General features: G+C 38.7%; 1 protein-coding gene across 2 annotated transcripts in view; it reads left to right on the top strand.

The window, feature by feature from the left end:
- The window catches only part of Lsamp (limbic system associated membrane protein), a 666829-nt gene that overhangs the window by 1380 nt on the left and 654984 nt on the right, over positions 1-10465 (top strand). The window lies entirely within an intron of this gene.

Below are 10465 nucleotides of genomic sequence, written 5' to 3' on the forward strand. Positions count from 1 at the left end.
GTGTGTGTGTGTGTGTGTGTGTGTGTGTGTGTGTGTGTGTGTGTGTGCTGCTCAGCAAGGCTCAGTCTGCCCTAGCAGTAGTTCTGATAGAAGACTTTCTGTAAAGATCTTTGAATTGACATCATAGGCAATAAATCAATCTTATAACTTTGGATGATTATGGAGGCTTTTTTTTTTTGGAATGTGGATTGAAATCAACGGAAGAATGAAGGGGGAAAGGGGATCTAGCCTAATGGCAGGCCGTTAAGAATAGAAAACTTAAACACAGAGGTGGAGAAGGCATTAACCTGGCATTGCATTAGATGCTACAAATTGATTATTGAGTTCAATGTCTTATGCCTATGCAGCTTTGCCAAGCCCTGCAATATAATTTGGGATGGAAATTTGGAAAAGCATCCCAAGTCCTTGAGAGTTTGACCCTTCTGAGGTAGAGAGACTTGGACAGTACCTAGTCCTTATTCTCTTTCCTTCAAGCTCAAAGCCTCCTTCCTGTATTTTTCTTCTACCTTCCCCCTCCCCAGCTTTGCTTGACTCTCTAGCAGATAATAATAGAAAAAGAGAAAGAAAAAAAAAGAGAGAGAGAGAGAAAGTATTCTCCTTGGAGATCTTTTAAAATCTCATTTCCTCCAAATATAATGACCCCGGTGTTGGTCTGTCTATCTAGGTAATATTGCTGGTCGTGGCAATAAAAAACAGTATGCCATAGAAAATCAACCCCTAATCTGTGTGCAAGGAGCTGATAACGCATAAACCCCAGGGCATGAGGGAGCAGTTCTGTGGCAGAGCTGCCGACAGCAGCAAAGTTTTCTTTTCTTTTCCCAGAAATAAATTCGGTTGGCTGTCACAGCACGCCCTGCTTGGGGATCTCTGGCCTTGTTAGAGATGAAAGTGTGTGTGTGGTGTGATGTGTTGTGTGTTATGTGTGTGCTGTAGGTACATGTGCTGTTCCAGATGGTAAAAAGTAAGCAAGTGATAGCATGTGAGTACTTCTTTCTTCATTTCCTGAGCTTTGAGTGATTATGAATCCTAAATAACCTCCCAGCCAGAGCTGACTTCCCCTTGTAGCTCTCCAGCTTTGTAAACGTGCATGTGTGATTTATCCGCACGGAGTAATACGATTTATAGGGTAATTTATCTGTTTGCACAGGGATTTGGACATAATGCAGAAAATATTTTTTGCAAACACACAAGCATGCCGCCTGAGCTGCTGACATTAGTGTTCCCAGCATCATTAACCCTTTACTAGCAGCAAAACTGTGTTTATACGTGCCCTAGAAGTGACTTACTTTCACAGATCACAAGACTGAAGTTGAGCTCCCTGTCTACTGTCAACATATAAAACTTTGCATTTAAATTTTTTAAAAGTTTGTGATGTCTTTGTAAGTCAACATCACCTGCATCCTAAAGAGAAGCATGTACATGTTAACAGCATGTTCGAACAAATGGGATGCTGGCACTTTCATGTAGTGTACCCACAGAATTCTACATAGAAGAGAGGCAGCCTCCTTACATAAATATCTGTGTGTGATATAGGGGTTTTGCATGACAAATGCTCAAAGAAAATGGAGTTATTTGTTTACTTCTTTGAAGTATCCCACTTTATCAGATACTATGGTGTAGGAATAGAGTCTATGAGAAGAGGTAACAGATGTGGCATCACTTAATCGTGGGAGAAGGGCAAGACAGACAAACAGCATGCAAATAAGCCACCGATGGGAGTACATGGTTTCTCTAGACCTCACCTAACATGCCCTCCTTTTCATGGCTTTGACTGAGACAAGGCTCTATTTCTGAGGTTGGTTCTAGCTCTATCTGAAGTCACTGTGGAGAGGGTTACCTTTGTTTTCTTAGCTGACCTTCTTCTCAGTCTCTTTAACTGAATCCAGTCCTCTTTGTGGGTCAGTGTCCTGAGGAAGAATAGTGCTGCTGCTTTCGGTTTGTAAGTCTAGCCTGGGAAAGGCATGCTCCCACTTTATTTGTGACATTTTGCTGGGAGTATGAGCTTCCAGGGGAGGAGAGGAAGGAAAACTTGATTCATTGGCAGCCACAGGAGATGTTTGGCACTGAAAAAGTGAAATGGCAAGAAGAGAGAAAAATTCTCTCTCAGTGAGTGTGTGGCCCTGCATAATTTGAAATGGCAATAGGAGACAAGGGAGGCTTGTAGTTTTGATGGTTCAATGACAAGAACTTAGCTGATGAGTCTCCAAAAACATTTACCTTCTTGTTTCCATAAAACAAGAGTTTCTCTAGGAATTTAGGAATTGCTCATTATTTTTGCATAAAATAATCTTTGGTGGAACTTTGCATTGTATTAAGAAGGTAATCAATTTGCAGTCATAGTCTATAAATTCTATCTTTATATATATATATATATATATATATATATATATATATATATATATTTGACCAAAGACAATAGCCTGACCCATGCATGCCTAACTTGGTTGTTTCTTTGAGGAGACTTCTTTATAAAAACTTGTAGCAGGACCTCATGAGAACTGATACACCACTTTCATTCCAAAGCCAAGGGATCAATGTGTGGCCAACAGATACATAGAACAGAAGCAACTCAGAGCCCGGAGTTGCTTTCAGACAGAGTGAGTCTGGATATGCTTTTAGACTGCTGTGCACAAGAAAGCATGTGACACTTTTTCTGCCATTTACCCGTGACGTAGATCCAAGCTTTTATTTATTTATTTTCCTTTTAAACAGAACCCAAATACTGCACTGCTTTAATAAGGGGTTTTGTCAATTCTTAGAAGAGTTTCTAGTCCTGGTCTTACTAACCCTCTAACCTAAACACAGACATTCACTGATGTTTAATCTTGATGGATTGAAACACACTTATCTCTCTCCATAAATCATAATCAGGAGGAAAGTAGGTTGTACTCCAGCACAAACTTTCAAATTATGACATTTTTAATGGTGACACTGACCACTTTAGCAATATTGGCAGCATGTGTCTGGGAAGATATTGATAGGGTTCTAGACCTCAAATAACTACAATGGCTGCATAAGACATTTTTATTATTGTGCATGTGCTCATAAAGTTTCTTTGTAAATATTCATACACATATGGAGATAGAAGTATGTATATGGTAAAATGTACAGTCTACCCAGCAGTATGATTGTGATTGATCTAAAATTGAGATATTGAACAGATATCTGTATTTCCATCCCTCTTTGATATTTGCAGGGTATTACAGTATTTTGATGATTTTTTTTTTTGTCTTTTAAATGAACTATATCCAGTAAAGGGGTTTTTTAGAGAAACTAAGTGGCAACATGAGGATACTTGATTTTTGTTTTTCAAAATTTTAAGTGTTTACTTCCTTGTTTGTTTCTGTACTAAGAGGGAAAAAAGAAATGAAAGAGATGGAATCACTTGACAATAAAATGTAATAAATCTTGCTCAAATTTCAAGAGAAAACACAAGTCCTCTTCTATAAGGCATCTGGAACGCCCACATGCTCTAAGGAAGTGTCAACACTCAAACAAACTCCTGACACAATCTGTGATTTTTTTTTTACTACTTATAATTCATTATTTGAAAACAAACTTTGTGGGCCCACAATCTGAGCCTGACAATTATGGGTTTTCCTTTCTCTGTAGCTAAGTCACTAAAGGTAATCAAAATTTATTGGCTATCACTAATACTTTAAGGATCATCCATTGCCCATAAAACCCTTCATTAAATATATGTTGTACAGAATGGAGTTCAACATGCTCTGTATCACCTAGGATTATGACATTTCATATACATTTTACAGAAAAGTGTTTATGCACCCGTGAATTATACTGTTTGTCATCATTTATGGCCCAAGACACAAGACAGACAAAGCTCAAAAGACAACTACAAACGGAATTTTTGTGTTTCTGTAAATGTTGAACGTATATATAAAAGCAAACAGGAACGTATATATAAAAGCAAACGCAAAGTAAGGGGAAGGCAATTTTTTTTTCTGATTTATGTAATTTTGACTTCAAATAAATTGTACAACTCTGGTGATTCATGCCATAATTCAGTTGGTGAGGGTTCAGCATTTGTGTTTCCCAAAGCCTATCCTGCCTAACAGCAAACTCAAGCCAAAATGGATTAGAGCACTTTGTTGTGGTCACTGTTAGCTTCAAGTACAAACAGCTGTGACTCACCTGATAGGAAGTGGCTTGAATGTACTAGTTCCTTCTTTTCCATTACCTGAGCCTTAGAGATACCATTTCTCCAAGCTATTGCTTGTGGGTTTCAATGGATAGTCCTGTTTTCTACATGTATTGCATGTGAGTTCCCAAGACTCATACAATCTAGGTTCTAAATTTGGATCTCTCCTTGTAGGCTATGACTTTGAGCAAATCCCTGAATTATTTTGAGCTGCAGTTTCAAATTTGTGAATACTGAAACTATCTATTTTAGTTACTGCACAGGGTTATTTTAAGAAGCCCACAATAGGTAAAGAAGGAAAGTTTGTTGAACTGCAAGGTGCTACACAAGAATAAGGAGCCACTCATGTTCCAGCCACATGCAGCCTGATGCTTAGTATTTAGGAAACAACTGTATAAGGACCCTGTTTCTTGAACTTGAGCACTTGAGGCAGTGGTTGTCAACTTATAGGTCATGGTCCCATTCCTAGTCGAAGGACATTTGCACAGGGAAATCCTAAGACACTGGAAAACACAGATATTTACATTATGATTCATAACAGCAAAATTACAGTTATGAAGTAGCATTGAAAATAATTTATGCTTGGGGGTCACCACAGCAGGAAGAACTATATTAAAGAGTCACAGCGTTGGGAAGATTGAGAACCACTGCCTTGAGCAGGTAAGAACTTTACATGGATGTCCTGTCTCCAGACTGTCTGATTCAGTTAGCCTGTAACAGAGTCAGAGGATCTGCATTTTTGCCAGTGCTTAGGTGAATTTGAAGCTGCTGATCTGGGATGCAGTTTGAGCAGTATGGCAAGATTTTCAGATCAATTTGGTCCACAGAAGGACAACAGAAATATCAGTCAATTGTTACAAACAATATCTGAATCGAGTCCAAACTAACTCTCAGAATGTGGATGTTTTAAACAAGATCCCCAAGAGACTGCTGAGCACATATTTTTTTTAATTTTGCTTTTTATTACTTATTACATTTTTTTTTACTTTGTATCCCAGCTCTAGACCCCTCCCTCACCTCTTCCAATTCCCTCCGTCCCTTCCCTAGTCAACAGATAGAAGTCTTCCTCTCCTTCTATCTGATCCTAGCCTATCAGGTCTCATCAGTACTGTCTGCATCATCTTCTTCCATGGCCTGCCAAGGCTGCACTCCACAGGTGGAGGTGGTCAAAGAGCTGGCCCCTGAGTTCAGGTCAGAGATATCCCATGTTCCCCTTACTAGGGAACCCACTTGGAGACTGAGTCTATGGACTAATCTGAGCAAGGTTTTTAGGTCCTCTCTATGAATTGTCCTTGGTTGGACCCAGATTTTTTGGCTCAGTTGTTCTCCTTGTAGACCTCCTGTCCCCTCCAGGTCTTTCTATCTCCCCCTTCTTTCATAAGATTCCATGCACTTTGCCCAAAGTTTGCCTATGAGTTTCAGCAGCTGCTTCGATCCTGAACACTTTACAGTTGAAAACTCTCTGAGTTGAATTCTCACAACTATGCATTCCACCTGACAGGGTTATGGGAAACACTGAAGTTGTAGACTCCTGACACTCATAAAATCGCACTGGATTGGTTTGAGGGAGGTCTGAGGCTTAAGTTGTTGCTTCTTGTATTTAATGCTTCAGTTATGTACACAAAATGGAGAGCCACCGGATTAGCAGGTGAAAAAAATAACTTTTACAAATCATATTCAAGGCAGTATTTACTAGACATGCAGTGAAGTTTTAAAGTTTTTTATGGCTTAAGAAATATGGCATCAGATAAAAAAGATTCAAATTCAAGTGGGTAGAGGAGATTGCCATAGTTCTATCTCTTTCTTAAACGATTTCATCACTACAATATAATAAAAACCATAGTTAGTTTATTATAGGCCCACTTTACATAATATCTATTGAAACTGTGTCAGAGCTGGCCTTTTTAAAACTATGGCCCTATGCTCACTTTATGATTTAGTCTATGCAGGATTTAAGAGTGGTTGTTTCTTGTTAGTGTTTTAGTGTTGTTTTTAATGCTGTCTCTAAGGGAGTTGAAGGAGAATAATCAGACAAGAAATTAGTTAGAATCTATTCAAACAAGCTCAATGCTTGGTATTCATGTTGGCATGCACACAAACATATGGCTCACAAAAAAATGTATTTGTTTGTAGAATTCACCTTGCTTTTACATGCTGATCAGCTGTGCTTTAAATTTAGAGAGGCGTCTTTATAACATAGATAAAAAAAAAAAAAAAAAAAAAAAAAACTCCTGTTGTTTTCATGGACTGTGTGGTACCTTCAGGTGTCTCAATAGGGAAGTCAGAAGAGTCAGCTTCATCATCCAGAAATGTTCTCATTTACTGGATGTGGATAAATGACCTCTGCATAGCACACAACAAGCTATTCTAATACTCAAGCGAAAAAGCAGCCATCAAAAGTGTTTTATCAACTATAAAATGGTATAAAACACAATCTCTCAAAGAAACAGAAAATAACTCTTAGAAAAATCAGAAAATTTAATAAAATAGCTTGTATTCTTATTTTTATGACCCATGCTGCTCATTTGTTCACAGCTCTTTTATTAGGTCCTTTAAAGTCACGAGAATCTTAGAGTATCATTGTAGCACTTACTTGGAGCGCATGGTAGGGGAACAGGTTTTGCAGTCACCTGCAGTCACAACAAGATCTCAAGTTAACGTGTTCTTAACCTTCACAAAATAAAACCTTTTACCCTAGACTTTGTTAATTACTTCTGGAGAGATGAGAGTCACAGAAATTTAGAACAGGAAAGGCCTTAGAGATTAGGCAGTCCGCTGTCATTTTAAAGGACTGCAACTGAGGAGAAATTTAGTTAGTTGCTCAAAAGCATAAATGACTGTTTGAGCCTAAAAACTCCTGCTGCTTAGTTTTCATACATTTTGAGAAACCATTTTCTTGGCTTTCACTGCAGCCCAGGATACATTCTTTCATCATTCTTCATACCACAAATTATGCTCAAAGTGTTCCTCTCTTTCTCTTTTTTTTTTGTCTCGTGAATTTTTCTCTTCTTCCCTCCATTCCTCCTTATATTTCCATTAACCCTCCCTTCTCTCTTTGCTCTACCTCGTCTGTCCTTGCAAATAAATTTTACATATGTTTGTGGAAGACCATCTAATTAGGGGAAGGAAAGGAAAGCTTTTTTTTTTTTTCCTCAAAATGCCCCATTTTAAACTTGCTCATAATTTCTCTAAGCCAAAGTTGATTTCTTTCTTCCAACTGTAGCCTCAAGTTTCTATTCTTAGAGCCATTCTTATATTTGGCAAGACCTGTACCACAATCTCCTGGGCTCATTTGAAAGTCTCTTTCCTTCATGAGTCTGGTCCTTCTATCTGTTGCTCAGACTTCTTTGGTTTCAAGTCTTTCTCCAAGGTTCTTACTATTTATTTATTGTTACCCACTGCCTTTTACCTGTTACATTCTGTAGTTTTTCTTTCAGGGAGACTCAGTTTAGAAGAGGTCCAGAAAAATGCACTCTGAGCTTTTCCTTTTTATTTAATTAGCTGTTCAGTACACACTCTCAGAAGTTATTATACATGTTAGAGTCTTTGTTGAGTTGTTACAATATTGGAGGTCAATAAATATTACTTTTCACAACCCATTGTATATAATACATTTACATATAATGTATAATTTGCTTGAGGCTAGCAATGACTGCGATGGAACTGGATGTAGATTCTTCTCAACTCGTGTGAAACATTTGCTGCGAGGGAGGTTTTTGCTCTGGCATTCACAATGATGTTTGTGGAATCTCTCGTACAGGGCCCGAAGTGAAATCAGGGAGAATCAACAGGTTACTCAAGAGAAGGACAAGACAATGATGGGGTATAAAATAGGACAGCACCTCCAGTGAACCACAGAGGAATCTGACAGCTCCATACATAGATTCATTCGTTAATGGCAGGACTTAGAGAAGGAACAGAGTTCTTGGAACATAACTTGAATATACAGAGGCCTCAAAAATGAATGGCTTGGAAACAAGGACCATTAGCAAGGCAGGTAACTTGCCCAAGCTGTAAAACCTGAGGACTCAGGCCACAAAATTGAAACCTGTATAAAGCCTTTAGTAAGGCTTGGATGATTGACAGTGAACTTCAGAGTACTAAGCTCAACTTGTTATTTGTAAGATGAATATCATAGAACCCTGTCCAGCTCTATGGGGGGGAAATGGAGACAAAGTTTTGAAATGACCTTGCTTCTTAATTACTTGGTTAACCATACCAGATCATATCTCTCTACCTAGGACTTCCAGATTTCACAGAATCAGTATTACCATGAACCTGAGTTCCCCTTTTGATATCCCACCCCTGATGTTTTTAAATATTAGTTCACAAATATCAGCCGATTCTGTACAGGTCCTTTTCATCCATAGATTCATAGCTTAAATAACCCTGCGTGAGCAGCTTCCCCATTGCCTATACCAATTCAGAGCTTCCCCTGTCTCTCTGCTCAGGCTATGCTCGTTACACAGACCCAGTGCTGTTTCTGAGACTCATTTATAATAGTCTCTCCTTGGAGCTCTTTCCTTTGCCTTCTTCTGCCACCCCTCTATTATACTTTGTTACTAGATCACCGGTCCCTGTACCTCCCTCCAGGCTCAGGGCTCAGCTATAGTGCTGTCTTGTTCTGAAAATCCTCTCTAATTCTCCTGGTGGGCTAAGTGCCCTATTTGTTTTCACTGATAGCCTTTCTTCATACCTTGTGCTTAGCATTTAGTATACTCTGAGAAAGCATTCTGTTTATTTCTTCCTTGCCTCAAGGACAAACATCTAATCTACTTTACCATTTAATCTCAGAATTTAGCTTAGGATCTGTAAGAGCACAAATAAATATTTGCCTAGTAAGCAGAACAGAGAAGGATGGTAACACTACATATCAAGCAGTCTAGAATTTGATTTATAAAAGACAAAACAAATTAAGGGAAGGCAGGACTGAGGGAAGATATTTTGGTAAGACGTCAGACACTATTATATTAATTATGGGTCTGCTACTACAGAAGGCATAGTAGCAAAAACCACATATCAATTATCCCCTCATTGCTGGTAGGAGTGACTATGTGGGTTTGGCTAGAAGTGTGTTCTACATTTCTGGTAGCATCTACTCTCCAAGCATGGATTTCTAGAGAGAGAGAGAGAGAAACAAAACAAACAAACAAACAAACAAACAAAGGTGCATAATGTGTGAAGATAATAAGGTTCAGCAATCCAGACTGTGAGCTCTTCTCTAGGACAGAGGTTCAGCCATGTGAAGGGGAGTCACAGTGTGCTTCCTGCCTAGGTGTGATGCTGAGCTTTCTCCCTCTAGTGGTGGCTGTGGACATTCAGGCTGTAGATCAGGATTTAGAGTAAACCTAAGGTTGCAGGACAGGGTGCAACAGGTCCTCCGTCCATTTCTACTCTTTTATTTGTCTGTTTAGTTCACTCAGGTTTTTGTTTGTTTGTTTGTTTTGTTTTTCTTGGAGAATAGTGAAAGGTAAACGTCACTCTCATTTATAGATTGTAAATTCATCCTGCCTGATGAGGCCAACCCAAGTTTTCCATTTTATAGGTCACTACGCATTCCCGGAGAAACAGAAAACTGAGTGTGTAGTGAACTTTATAACATTCCCAAATTTCCTCCTGTATGTTTCTCCGTGATGGAGAAAGGCATTATTTAGAGGAGGTTAGAGGAAAAGTTTACAACTCAGGAAAAAGTTGGGTAAAGCATTTTATACAATACCACCTCACTATTCACTCCACGGTAATGTATGTTCATAAATTTCCATGTTAATTATCAACGTATTGTCTCCAGCTAACTATACCTGTTCTAAAGCTGCACGCCAGTCATGCCGCTCTTGTCCCACATTCCCTTTAAGGCACAGAAGATAAGCATGACAGTAATGAAGCCGAGCACTAAATGAAGGCAAACATATCATGCTTCTACCTGTGAGAACATTGATTAGGAAAAAAAAAAATACTCCATATCCTGAGTTCTTTTAGAGTGCAGTGAGGTAAACCCCTCTCTCGCCTATCAGACTATTCATTTTGTGAAATGTGAGCTGTATCTAGTGCCAACTTGTGGCTGCTGTTTGTCTTGAGCTGTTAATAATCGTATAATAATCTTGTCTGAAGATTATTGTCAGGTAATGCATGTTCTGATATATTTGTATGATCAGCCCTAAGATCAGAGTTGTATACACCCAAGTCATTAATTTAGCAGATGAGGGGAATATTGGAGATGCTCAATCTGACCTCTGTTCTATCTTTGGTGAATAATATGAAGAAATAGTTACAACAACCCACCATGGGTTGCTTGATGTTTATCTAGTT

Source organism: Psammomys obesus, unplaced genomic scaffold (assembly GCF_907164565.1).
Source record: "Psammomys obesus unplaced genomic scaffold, mPsaObe1.curated_primary_1811, whole genome shotgun sequence".
NCBI classification, from domain to species: domain Eukaryota; kingdom Metazoa; phylum Chordata; class Mammalia; order Rodentia; family Muridae; genus Psammomys; species Psammomys obesus.